Here is a 15,160-nt window from a genome sequence, read left to right on the forward strand (position 1 = left end):
GTGAGATTGATTCCCAAATACTTTATTTTTTTCAAGGCTATTGTGAATGGGACAGTTTTCTTAAATTCTCTTTCTGAGGATTCATCATTTATGAATAAAAATGCATTAGATTTATGAGCATTCATCTTATATTCTGCTACTTTACTGAATGCACTTATGAGTTCTAGAAGTTTTCTGGTGGAATTTCCAAGCTCCTCTAAATATATCATCATATCATCAGCAAATAGGGATAGTTTGAGTTCTTCTTTTCCTATTTGTATTCCTTTAATTTCTTTGGTCTAATTGCTCTGGCTAGAGTTTCAAGGACAATGTTGAATAGAGGTGGTGAAAGAGGGCATACTTGCCTTGTTCCAGTTTTTAGGGGGAATGCTTTCAGTTTTTCACCATTTAGAATGATATTAGCCATGGACTTAGCATAGATGGTCTTTACAATGTTAAGGAATGTTCCCACTATCCCTATTTTTTCTAGTGTTTTGAGCATGAAGGGGTTCTGAATTTATTAAATGCTTTTTCTGCATCTATCAAAATAATCATGTGATTCTTGACTTCAAGTCTGGTGATATGGTGAATTACATTTCTTGATTTCCAGATGTTGAACCAACCTTGCATCCCTGGGATAAAACCCACTTGCTTGTGGTACACTATCTTTTTAATATGTTTTTGTATGCGATTTGCTAAAATTTTGAGAATTTTTGCATCAATATTCATTAAGGATATTGGTCTGAAATTTTCTTTCCTCAATGTGTCTCTGTCTGGTTTAGGTATCAGGGTGATATTGACTTCATAGGATGAGTTTGGAAGGGTTCCCTCCTCTTCTATTTCATGGAATACTTTGAGGAGTATTGAATGAACTCTTCTTTAGAGGTTTTGTAGAACTCAGCTGAGAATCCATCTGGTCCCCGACTTTTATTTGTTGGTAGGATTTCAATGACTTCTTCTATTTCATTGCTTGAAATTGATCTATTTAAATTGTTTATGACCACCTGATTCAGTTTGGGTGAATCATACATCTCTAGAAACCTATTTATGTCTTCTATTTTGTTGGAGTATAGATTTTCAAAATTGCTTCTAATTATGTTTTGTATTTCAATAGTGTCTGCCATGATATTTCCTTGTTCATCCTGAATTTTAGTAATTTGAGTTTTCTCTCTCCTTCTCTTTGTTAGTGTGGCTAAGGGTTTATCAATTTTGCTTATTTTTTCAAAGAACCAACTTTCATTTTATCAACCTTTTCAATTGTTTCTTTTGTTTCAATTTCATCGATTTCAGCTCTGATTTTAACTGTTTGGGGCATAGATATTTATGATTGTTATGTCTTGCTGATTTATGCTTCCCTTAAGCGGTATGAAATGTCCTTCTTGATCCCTTCTGACTAACTTTGGCTTGAAGTCCACATTATCTGATATGAGGATGAATACTCCAACTTTTTTGCTGAGTCCATGTGCATGGTATGTTATTTCCTGTCCTTTAACCTTCAGTCTGTGGGTGTCTCTTTCTATAAGATGAGTCTCTTGCAGGCAGCATATTGTTGGGTCCTTCTTTTTTATCAAATCTGCCAGTTTATGTCTTTTGATTGATGAGTTCAGGCCATTAACATTCAGGGTTATTATTGAGATATGATTTGTATTCCCGGTCATTTGGCTTATTTTTTTTTTTTATCATGACTTGGTTTCTCCTTTATTTAACTGTTCTTTTAGGGCAGTTCCTCCCTTTGCTGATTTACATCATTGTTTTTCATCTCTTCCTCATGGACTATTTTGCTGAGTATGTTATGTAGTGCTGGCTTTCTATTTGTAAATTCTTTTTGCTTTTGTTTATCATGGAAGGATTTTATTTCATCATCAAAGCCAAAGGTAAGTTTTGCTGGGTATAAGATTCTTGGTTGGCATCCATTTTCTTTCAGAGTTTGAAAAATGTTGTTCCAGGCCCTTCTAGCTTTTAGGGTCTGAGTTGAAAAATCTGCTGATATCTGTATTGGTTTCCCTCTGAATGTAATTTGGTTTTTTCTCTCACAGACTTTAACATTCTATCTGTATTTTGTATGTTAGGTATTTTCATTATAATGTGCCTTGGTGTGGGTCTGTTGGAATTTTGTATGTTTAAAGTTCTATAAGCCTCTTGTACTTGATTTTCCATTTCATTCTTCAGATTTGGGAAATTTTCTGATATTATTTCATTGAATAGATTGTTCATTCCTTTGGTTTGTTTCTCTGTGCCTTCCTCAATCTCACTAATTCTTAAATTTGGCCTTTTCTCTATAACACATAATTCTTGTAGATTCTGTTCATGATTTCTTACCATTTTCTCTGTTTGGTCAACTTTGTTTTCAAGATTAAATATTTTCTCTTCAATGTCTGAGGTTCTGTCTTCCAGGTGTTCTATCCTATTGGTTATGCTTTCTATGAAGCTTTTAACTTGGTTTATTGTTTCCTTCATTTCAAGGATTTCTGTTTGTTTGTTTGTTTTTTCAGAATCTCTAACTCTTTATTGAAATGATCATTTCTTCCTGCATTTGCTCTTTTAGCTGTTGATTGCTGTGATCATTCAATACCTGCATTTGCTCTCTCATCTCATCGTTTGCTTCTCTGTTCATTTTAATTACGTACATTCTGAACTTCCTTTCTGACATTTTTTCCTCCATGCTGTCATTAGATTTTATTGATGTAGCATCTAGGTTTGTTTGGTACATTTTCTTCCCTTGTTTTCTCATATTGCTCAGGTATCTTTCCCTCTAGTAGTAAAAATATGAGATATTGCAGTTTCCCCCCTATTGACTTATAGTTTCCCTGTATGTTTCCAATAACTCACCTCCTAGCCTTAAGTAGCCTGAAGTCTTGAAGGAACTTGATAATGTGGTGATCCAGAAAGGAAGCCGCCCCTCCAGGGGTGGTGGCCTCCAGGTGGGGTATATTCCCTGCTAGTGGGCTGAGGCGCCTCCTCGTGTTGACCAATGGTCAGCTGAAGGGGCACTAGACTGCAGGCTGGTCTAGGCCTGGGTCTCTGGTTCTACTGCTCCAGTGGGGAAGCCTTGCTCAGCGGGAAGACTCACCTGGCAGCTCTGAGCTGGTCCCAAGTCTCTCAATACCTCCTCTTCTTGAATTCTGAGTCCTGGAGCGAAATGGAATGCAGTCACCCTCTAGTCCACTGTGTTGAAACTCCTCAGATATATTTTCAAATAAGTCTTTTACAATATTCATACCTGAAGTAGAAAAACAAATAATTATCAGTCATCTTTAAAACACTGTAGCTACTCCAATGAACTGCCAAAATCTATTACTTACCCTCATGGAACAACTTTTTATGAGGGTGAAACAAAAGTAATCCAACAGATAAGCACATATACATATATAAATAAGTCTTTGATGGGTTTAATAGAATCACACTAGCCATATAAAATTATAGGAATCTTATAATGTGACCTCATATGGAAATATGGTCTTTACAGAATTGATAATTAAATTAAACAAAGCTGATATCATACCAAATTAAGATGAGCCCTAAATCCAATGACTAGTGTCCTCAGAAGAGGAGAGGAGACACAGACACACACAGAGAAGGCCACATCAAGCTACAGAGACTAAGTGACGCATCGGGTGGCCATGGAACACCCAGGATGGCAGTGACTGCCTGAAGATAAAGGCCAGGAAGCCTCAATCCTTCTAGCCTCCAGGGAGCACGGCTCAAGAGCACTCTGATGCTGGACTTCTAACCTCCAGAACTGTAAGAAAATTGATTAATTTAAATTCTTTATTTCTCATTTTTTAAATATTTTCTCTTTTTTTCCTTATTTTTACCAACCAGTTGTCATTAGGAAACAAAGTTCTAGGAAGCCAATACAAAATCCTAGGGAACAAACGCAAAGTCTTTTGAAAACTAAAGCTGCATATATGTGTGTATTGCAGAATGGGGCTTCCTATGTCAGATAAGAAGGCCAAAAAGGGCCAGTCATGTGGCAGAGACTGAATGATACAGGAGAAGGAGACTCAGGGCCTGTGTGAAGGATGTCCACAGCACAGGACAGCGCAAGTGCAAAGGCCCAGGAAGAAAAGCATACTTGGCATGTTCTGTGACCAGCAAGGAGGCCGGCACCGTGAAGTGGACTGGTAGGAAGGAGGCACGTGAGACTCAACGGGGGCCTATCAGGTTGGAACTTATAATCCATGGTAAGCATTTTGGATTTTATTGCCTGTGTGATTGGAAGATCTCACAGAGATTCGAAGCAGGAAGTACATCTAGCACATTTAATAAGGAAATGTGCTAAAGGCCTGGTGAAATTGGAGTCATCATGTGTAGGTTTAAAATAAATGAATGGAAGAACACACTGGTACTGATATGGCTGGCTTATTCTGAGTAGCTTTCTATTAGTGTGACTGATGCATGCTAAATTTCAGCCATGAGGTGAGCTCTTGTTCAAATTTAGATGGAGAAGATGTAGGTAGACAAATCACGATGGCTTAAGTCTGATTTTGAATTTATACATCAAATAAGTATTAACTTCCCAATGACTTAGTTTCTTCCTCTGTGAAATGGGTTTAACAATAGTGTCTTCCACGTAAGTTTATTGTGGAAACTTAAATGAAATTCCTTTTAGACCTGTGAAGCTCATAAGATCCCCTACTTGGTGTTTGCCTTACTAGGTTAATGCCCATGGCCCCCAGGGTTCCATGATCCATTTTGCTCCCCTCTGCCTTGGGCAGTTTTTAAATTTGCACTTATTTCAGCTACTCTGACTGTGCTGGTGACTCTCAGTTGCCCTTGATAAGGAACATATACTTCCCCCCACACACACTGTCCACCTGTGAGTGAATTCTCAGTCCTGTCTATTCCATTTCCTTACACTATATCTTCATCCAGTACCATTGTAATTATTAGGGATCAGAGGATATTTACTGGCCCATTCTCCTCTGCTTTGAATTACGCATTATTCTTCATTCCAACCTCTTTGACATTCTTCTAACAAGCCCCTGTGCCTTCAGCCAGCCCTTTTCCAACCTACCATCAGTTCGGTTTTAGTTTTAACAAATAATTACCTAATTTTTCATGAGTTTGTTTAATATTTTAAGGCAATTTATTTCAATATTTAATTATCTATAAAATAGGTCTAGAAAGATTTATTTAGGTAGAAAGTAAATTTAATCACATTACTTCCCTGCTTTCAAATATTTAGCCATTCTTCTTGCTATCAAACAAAACCAGGCCCCCTAGTATGGTGTACGAGGTTAACCAGGAAGGTCCTGATATATGTAGTCATTCCAGGTACATCCAATTTTAAATAAACTTAAAAGAAGAAAAATTAGGGCTAGATAAGCAAGAAACTATAAACTGCTAATTAAGAGGAATATCACAGGTTTAGTGAGGAAAAGGCAATTTAATTATATATGATTTTGATAGTTTGAATGTTTCCCATATTCATGCATGGTATTTTTATTTTTTTAAAATTATGTTCTTTACCTGCTATAGATTAATTTCAGAATATGGATTTGAGCCTTAGCTCTAATGAAAAGGATTGACACCCAAAAAAGGAGTATGCCTTGAATCATAATTCAGCCCGATGGGAAGTTACAGCCCAGGGAGAAGGCTGCTCAATGATTAATATTAAAGTAATTAATCATCTACCTCTGGCAGCCTCCCCAAGTCCCATGCCATCCTCAGACAGCAGGCATGCAGGAATCCTGTCTTCCTAGTTCTTGTCTCAAAAATCAATTTGCCCACAGATCCATTCAACTCATAAATGGTTACACAGACCTACTTTGCAAATGCTGATTAAGTCTGACTCCTACCTACATAGAGGTCTATTGAATTACCTTCTTTTGCTTGGAGTGTGAACTTTTTATAGTACTTAATAAAATTGTATTATTCAGACACTAATGCTGAGCATTTTTTACCCCATGGGGTTAATCTCTATGTGGTGGTTAATTTTGTGTGTTAACTTTACTGGGATAGGCGATTCCTGGAGAGCTGGTGAGAGGTGGTTTCTGGGAGTGTCCGTGAAGGTGTTTCTGTGAGAGCTTGGCACTTGGTCAGTGGACTGAGTCAAGTGCATCACCCTGATGAGGAGGGTGATAATCATCCAGTCCAGCGAGAGCCTTAACAGAACAGAGAGGGAAGGAGTGAGAATTGGCTTCTGCTTGAGTGGGGACAACAGTGACCATGGGTCTTGGACCTTTCGATTCTGCCTAAATTATACTCCAGCTTTCCTTGATCTTCAGTGTCTGGATGGCAGATCATGGGATTTCTAATAGGTTTTGTTTCTCTGGAGAATGCTGACACTCCTTAACATTACCTTCAACTTAATGGAAGTTTAGGGAGTCTACATGACGTATTCAAGATCTCACAGTGAACAGAGGAAGCATGACCCAGCCCAAGTCTGTCTGTCCACTTCCAAGGCCCATGTTGTCACCATCACAACATATTGCCACAGAGAATAACAGCTCTTCCTCTTTTTAGCTATCACCATTTTAGAGTCACTGAATTCTGATATGTGTGGAAATGTTTCCTGTGTCCAAACAACCACTAAAACATACATTTTATCTTTTCTTCACTCTCCAAATATTCAACCATTGTCTTAGACATCGCTGGGCGACTCGCCCTTCCACCCCATCCCTCTTCCTGGCAGCACCCTGGGCAGACATGGACTCAGAGTGCCTTGAGGCAGATCTCTTCCCTGCATCCTTCAGGGGCACTCAGGGTCATATTTTGCATGCCCTGAGTTTAAATGATGAAGAGATCTCGAAATGAGTCTAATCCCTGCTTCCTCCCTTCTCTATTGTGTCCCTGAAACTCAGGACTCTCACTTGGAGTCTGGCTTAGTCTGAAGCCTGATGAGGTCTTTTTCTTTCTCTATCCCCACCAAGGAGCTTACAGCCTGGCTGTACGCCCAAACTGTATCATATTTCCTTTCAGTTGGAGTTTTGCTTTACTTCTTCTCCTTTGCTGGAGAATGATTCTCTCCCAGATCTGTGGATCTTGGGTGTCATATAAATTAAAATTTAATGTGTGTTATTATGATCACTATTATTATCATTACTGTTATTAATAATGTTCTTTTTGGCAGCATGTGGAAGCCACTCTAATAGTGACATTTGGCTCAAGGGATAATGGATCCTTTTATGTACAGGCTTGTAGACTTGATGCCTGCTGTTTTCACTGCAGAGAGAGCAATTTTCTGACATCAGGAGGCCTGCGGGAGCTGGGAAGCTCTGCAAGACTTGGTTGTACTTTCCAAAGTGAATTGGAACTCTCTGGGTGAGAAAGAAGGATGATGGGTACCATGATCACTGATGAAGCAATGGATGCTTATAATTATTCATTCATACATTCACTTAGGAAAAGATTGTTTGTTCTGCTGAGGAGCATTTATTTGGGGTTTTTCTCAGCAAGCTGTAGGCTAAGGCTGATGGTAAATGGTGGGGATGAGACAGTGAACAGAATCATCACAGACCTGAGAGCCCCACCAGCAAGGGTGAAACACATCACAAGTAAGTGCTTAGAAAGCAGACCAGGGGAGTATAAGGGCTGAGATGTGCAGGTGTTGAGAAGAGTATTCCAGAGAGATGCAAAAACATGTGCATGAGCCCAGGATATGAAAATGAGAGACTCCAGCCCTAAGTCCCTCAGAGGAGGCTGCCAGCAACGGCAGCTGATGAGAGCGGTCATCGAGAACTGGCAGTGAGAGAATGCAGAACGAAATCTCCCCCAGATCCTGCATTGTGGACCCCACCTCTCTCAGGGTACTGTGGCTGAAACTGTGTGAAGTTCCACACGTGAGAAGTCTGCGTTTAGGAGAACGGAGAGGTCACTTACAACCGTGGGCTGTGGGGAATGTCTCCCAAAGCAGGTTGAACTTGAGCACGGAAACGATGCTCCTGCTGCAAGATCAGTGTGGACCTAGGCAGCATTGGACTGGGCAAGGCCACCATGAGCCCTCTGGGGCACTGGCATAGAGAACCACGCATGACCAGGCTGCAGAATGTGAAGTCAGAAAGGGCAGTCAGACAACAGCACCAGGGAAGGAAATGACCCCCAAAAGTGAGGTCCTCACCCACCCAACTGGGAGGACCCCTTGCACTTCAGGGGATAAGATCCAGGACACCTAGGAAAGGGAGCACATTCAAAGTGGGAGGAGGAGGTGAAGCCTGGAAGAACTCGTGAGTCAGCAGAAAAGTAGCTCCCGCCTCTCTACCTGGCATTACGGGCTCAGATGTGCCCAAGGACAGCATACGACCACACTCTGCTTTTGGCAGGCGAAGCTGAGACAAGCATGTACCTCAACTGATTTTCAATCTTGTGTTGCTTTATTGTTTTCTTTTTATTTATTTTCTCATTTTTAACAAACACAACTTTCTTGGCTCAGAATAACTCTGCTTTTTCAACCCTGAGGGTCTGAGCAAAGCAGGAATTCTCTGAGGTCCACTATACAAATGGCCACATTTCTCATGAGCCTGAGGGTTCTTGGATCATAATTCCCAAGAGTTAAATATCCCCCAGAAAGTAGCAGAATAGAAAATTACTTTTTTCTTTGCATGCTTAACCTAATTTGCAGAGAATGAATGTGTGTAAACATCATCTAATTCCACTCACTGCTAAGTTACTTTGGAATTTAAGCTCGACATTGTTGTCTCCTATTTTTCTCGTGACTGGGAATCCTGAGAAGACCATCTGGTTGCCCTAATGCTGCTAGTCTGCATTCCAGGCGTGTTCAGCAGCCTCAGCCTGCTCTTTTCCTCTGTCTAGGAGAAAAGGCTTACAAAGCACTTTAATGTGCATTATCTCAATTATTACCACCATTCTATAGCTAGGGAGAAGTTTCTAAACACATTCTACAAGTGATGAAACTGGATTCTGTGTGATAAAGGAAGCTTCCAACCTAGCACAGAGCAGGTACTAGGTATAAACTCAGGTCCATCTGTTCCCAAGTCCTGTGCTTGTCCTCCTTTACCACAAGGACTTCTGGGCAGCCTTGAGCACTGGGTAGCCTCTTCTCTTGGTAGTCCTGTCCTCCTTGGGGTGTGAGGACCATGTGCAGATAGATTTTTGGAGGTATGTCAGATCTGTCCAGTAAGACTCACCTGCTCCTTCCTGCAGTACAACCAGGAGAAATAGCTGCCTGTGACAAAACTGCTCAAGACCTCAGAGGACCTGTAAGGCCACAAAGTTAGAGGCTCATCTTTGGTAATTACTACAATTTGACTGCAGCCACTCAGTCATTCGTGTAAACAAAATGTCTGAGGTAGGCACTTCCTCATGATTTCCCAGGTCTCCACCCAATTGGTCTACAGGAGGTGCATTTAGTGCAAACTGATATTCTTCTGCATACATTTTCCACAAAGACATAAGTGCATGTATCAAGCAATCATGAATTTAGTGTTATACTAACATGCAAAGTCCAAATGGATACAGTAGTAGTACACCCTTCCTGTGCTACTCTCTATAAGGCACCTTCAGCTCCTTGTCTTCAACCTGCAGCATCCCATTCACTGTGATCAAGATATTTGCCAATTTACGCAAACACCAATGTACATCCGATGTATGGAAATATCAAGACTGTAAACTTGAGTGCCACTCTGTATAGTTGCAAAATTCACATACTGAATCCTCATCCTGTATAAAATCAATAAATACTGATTACAAATGTGTTGCTGATTAATGCTCTGATACTCCTCCCACATGACCCATCCTGAAGAGGACATATCTTCCAGAATAATCCTTTATACAAAATGAAAGAGGTACTTGCAACTATGTCTTCATATAAAGTCAGAAACAAAAGAAACAGAGGTACACTAGAATGTAGCTGGCATTTGGCAGGAAGCTGGGTGGTCCCTTGCATGTAGATGCAGATAACTGTAAGCTAGCTGCAGGGAGCAACAGGACAAGTTGAAGAGGGAGATCAAGCCTTGGGCCCCATGTATGAGGCAAGACTTTCATGGGGTGTTGATGTGGTCTCTGGCTGGTCACAATCCCTGAAAGCTAGTTGGAATAGTCACACTTTGGAGGAAGGTTTCCCAGTGTTGGCCTTGCAGATCAACAATCAAGATCAAATACTGGTTTCAAAATCAAAGATGAACAAACACTGAGAATGCAAAACCACCGTGAAGGAGAGTCAGCAGAAATTGGGAAGAGTACATTTAATTCATCAAGGATTGTAGTTATTGGAATTATAAGATAGAGAATACTAAATCATTAGTATGAAATATTTATAGAAGTGAATGTCATCATCACAAAGATGAGCAAAATAAGATATTGTCAGGGATTAAAGGGCAGACATAAACTCAAACTTGTAGAAATAAAATAACATTGTAGAAAATAAAAATGCAATGGATGGTGACTTCACCATGGCCATGTGAGAGAAATTGTGACCAGACCTACCCACCCCACCATAAACAATCATAAAATGAAAATAATAATAATCAATGAGGTAACGGGTCTTACAAACCAGGTAAGAGGAAGGGCCAGATGAAGACCCTAAGAAGAAGGAGCTGATCAGAGGCCACAAGGACCCTCACACCTCTTCTTCACATGCGGTCAGCAGGGTCAAGGAGCCCAAGCAGAATGTCAAGGTTGGACTGAGCTGAGGTGGCAGAGAACGGTGCTTATGAATGCAGGGATTTGAGGAGTCCCAAAGAGAAGGGAATCGTGCCAGACAAGGTCCAAAAGGTTGGTGTGAGGGTCACTGTACGTCTTACGAGAGCGAGACTAGACACGAGCAGTAAGAGACTCCACATTTTTATAGGAGAGCAGCTGCCGTAGGACAGAAAGCAGAAGCAATCTAGGAAGCAGAGCTCAGGAAAGCACTGGAGTTCTAGACCAGCAGACTGAGAGGCTGCAGTGAGTACCCCGGGCGTCGCACTGAGGTTCAGGCTGTTTAGGAGTGAGGAACGTTCCCTAAAATAGCATCATTCTCTAGTAACTGGAAAAAAATAGACTCCCCCAAACGTATTAAAAACCATCATGACAGGATGAAGAGGTGACAGCTACTAATTTACCTGTTGTTCCTCCAGAGAAACACCCCATGGTCCAGACTTCTTACAACAGGTCACTCACAAGAGCCAGCTCACAAGGAAAATGTTCAGCTGTGAGGGAGCAGGCAATTGACAGAAACCTTTAGAAAAAGAAGTTAACAGGAACAATCATGAGATGCAAAGTGAGAAAATAGCATAGAAGCACTCTAAGATGTTCAAAAAGTACGTACAAAATTGAAAAGAAGTTATGCACATAATGAGTGAATATATAGGGAATTTCAACAATGAAATGGAAAGTAAAAAAGTAAAAATGGAACTTGTACAAGGAAAAGGAAAAACATCAGAAATAGAAAGTTAATGGAATAGGTTAGGAGTGGCTTATAGAGAACAGAAGAAAGCATCTGCGAATTTGAAGACAAACATCAGGGTTGAATCTGATTAACAACAACAAAAAAAGATTTTTTGAAAAATGATCAGAACCAAGTTCACAAAGTTATACTCTTAGAGAAGGAATGAGGAATACAAATATGTGAAAATTTCCCCAATTTGGTAAATTATGATGAAAGATCTGAGAATATACTCAGTAAAAAGAAACGAAATATGAACATAGACTTAACACATACAAGAGAAAATCTGAAATGCACACAGAGAAAAACCAAAGTCTATACATTGGAGAAACAACAGGAGGAAAACTGATAATCAGAAACAATAAATGCCAGTAAACAAAGAAAGAAGGAAGCAAAATCAACTCAAAATCCTATGTACATTTAAAATAGCCTTCAAAAACAAGGGCGAAAATGAAACCATTTTAGCAAACCAGAGTTAGAGTGAACTTGTGGACAGCCCAGCAACATTGTAAGAAATCATACAGGAAATTGTTGAAGCCGAAAGGGAAATGATGCCCGTTAGAAACTCAGTCCGTTGCAAAGAATAAAGAGCACATGAGGTACATACATACAGAAGTAAATACAGAAGTTTTTGTTTTCTTCTATAATTGTGTAGCTTTTGCTCTTACATTTAAGTCTGGTCCATCTTGAGTTAATTTCTGTAGATGGTGCCTATATGGATCCAACTTCGTTATTTTACTTGAGGCTATTTGATTGTCCTAGTACCATTTTTGAAAACTATCCTTTTCCTATTAAATGGCTCTGGCAACTCTGTTGTGAATCAGTTGACATAAGATACACAGGTTTATTTCTTGACCCTAATTTTATCCCACTGATATACACATCCTTGTGCTAGCACCTTAATGTTCTGGTTACTACTGTTTTGCAGTATATTCTGAAACCAGAATATGAGTCCTCGTACTTTATATCTTCTCTAGGATTGCTCTGACTGTTCTGGAGAAAAACACTGGAGGGTACCAATGTGTACCAGTTTTATAAACAGCATGTCAATTTCCACAGACATCATCTGGCATTCTGATGAAGAATACTTTGAATTTGTAGATCAATTTGGGGAGAATTGCCATCTGAACAATGTCAAGTCTTCCAATCAATGAATAGGAAATGTTTTTCCATTTATTTAGATCTTTAATTTTGATCAAAAATTAAAAAAATCTTTTTTCAGTATTCATAGTATAAATGTTTTACTAATGTGAAAGGAAATACTTCCTTAATTTTGTTTATAGATTATTTTAAGTATATAGGAATACATTGGATTTTGTGTATTGATCCTATATCCTGCAACCTTGCCAAACTGATGTATTAGTTTTGATAGTTTTTAGTGGATTCTTTAGTATTTTCTATATACAAAATCATGCCATATGTGAATAGAGATAGTTTTTTTTTGTTGTTTCTTTCCTTCCAATAAATATTTCTGTTATCTCTTTTTTTTTTTTTTTTTTTTTTTTTTTTTTTTTTTTTTTGCCTAATTGCTGTGGACAGAATGTCCAAAGAGATGAGTGTGTACACCTTATCTTGGTCCTGCTCTGAAGGGAAGGCATTCAGTATTTTATTATTCAAAATGATGGTAACTGTGGGTTTTTTTAAAATAATTTTTAATTTGTTCTAATTAGTTATACATGACAGTAGAATGAATTTATTCATTTTGATAAATCATACATAAATGGAGAATAATTTCTCATTTTTCTGATTATACATGTTGTAGGATCACATCAGTCATACAGTCATACATGTACATGAGGTAATAATGTCTGTTTCACTCTACTATCCTTCCTACCCCCATACCCCTTCCCCTCCCTTCACTTCCCTCTACCTAATCTAAAGTAACTCTTCCCTATCATCTCCCCCTGCTTATTATAAATTAGCATCCACATATCAGAGAAAACATTCGGCCTTTGGTTTGGGGGGTTTAGCTTATTTCACTTAACATGATATTCTCCAGCTCCATCCATTTAAAAGCAAATGCCAGAATTTCATTCTTCTTTAAAGCCAAGTAATATTCCATTGTGTGTGCGCGCATATATATATATATATATATATATATATATATATATATATATATTGCATTTTCTTTATCCATTTATCTGTTAAAGGACACCTAGGTTGGTTCCATAGTTTAGTTATTGTGAGTTGAGCTGCTCTAAACATTGATGTGGCTGCATCACTGTAGTATGCAGATTTTAAGTCGTTTGGGTTTAAACCAAGAAGTGGAATACCTGTATCAAATGGTGGTTCTATTCCAAGTTTTCTGAGGAATCTCCATACTGCTTTCCATAATAGTTGCACCAATCTGCATTCCCACCAGCAATGTATAATGTACCATATTCCCCACATCCTCACCAGCATTTATTGTTGTTTATATTCTTGATACTCGTCTGATTAGAGTGAGATGAAGTTTTTAAGATGCTTTTTTTTGTTGTGTTGAGAAATTTTCCTTTTAATTATGTTTTGTTAAGATATTTTTAAGAAAACAAGTTTTAGCTTGAAGTGAATAGTTTCTACATTGTATTTTCTTTGTTTTTGTTCATTTAAACTTCCCCCTCTTGCCTCCCTTCATTGCATTAGCAGGAGTTTGTCTATGTCTCTGGGTGTGTGTTTGTGTGGATGTATATCTGCACAAAATATTGGTGATCCTTGGCTAGTACTGTCTGACATTTTTGAGTTTCTCCCATAAGTCAGGTTGGCATTGAGGAGAGGATCAAGATCCTCTATGTAAATAGCAGAAAACCTCACTGTCTACATAACAGAAGTCAAGAAGAGATGACCACAAGCTTCTTGGATTAAAAAAAAAGAAAAAAAAAAACCTTGTCAATAAGAAATAGTTGATGATCCAAACTAAGCAAGCTGGATATGTCAAGACAAGAGGTCAACTCGAGATCTGAAACTGGAGATCAAGTGACAAGGTTTAAAATTAGGACAAGCCAAGTCGGGAACCCATGGGAAAGACAAGAATTAGTAGGTGAGTCTGGACTGTCCGAGAGCCCAGTTTGGGCGATCAAGACTCCACCCCTGGGGGCCACTGGGTGACCTGAGTAGAAGATGGGTTGCTTTGAAAGCCCAAGAGTGTGATGCAGAATAGAGAAGGAATCCACCAGACAACTGCGCAAGGAAGCGTGGGGTATGAGGAGTGCATTGCTCATTCCTGGACCTGGTGGCCTGAACGCTGAGGTGGTGGGAAGAATGACATTCTGCAGGTGTTGAAAGTGGCTACTTTTTCCTTCTACATCTTTTACCTGATCTTCATGATGCAGGCTACCAATGAGAGGAATCCAGTCGACCCACTAAACATGAATTTAGTCTATAAATCTACTAAAACCACCTTCCTTTGTGTTCGAATAGAGAAAAGGAATGAATTCCTGTGGAAACTGTAGGCTGACATGAAATCATGGAAAGGCTGCTCTCCAGGGTGCCCAGTTAACGTCAGATGCCCTTGACCAGGGATTGTGGAGGCTGGATGGCAGCCTGATGGTGAAAGAATGGAATGTAGAACACAAAGCGGGAGTCGGAGCTCCCGACAGGACCAAGACTCTGAACGGAGCACGTCAAAGAGAAACCCTGAAGCATACCCCACACAATGGTGCACACCTGTGATCCCAGTGACCCAGGAAGCTAAGGCAGGAGGAGCACAAGGTCCAGATCAGCCTCAGTATGTCAGCAAGACCCTGTCTCAAAATTTTAAAAAAATTAAGAAAGGGCTGGGGATGTAGCTAAGTGGTAGAGCTCCCCTGGGCTCAATCCCCAGTACTTGCCCCCACAAAGCAAAACAAAAAAAAATCAAGAAACAAAAACAAGAAAGCC

Source organism: Sciurus carolinensis, chromosome 1 (assembly GCF_902686445.1).
Source record: "Sciurus carolinensis chromosome 1, mSciCar1.2, whole genome shotgun sequence".
NCBI lineage: Eukaryota > Metazoa > Chordata > Mammalia > Rodentia > Sciuridae > Sciurus > Sciurus carolinensis.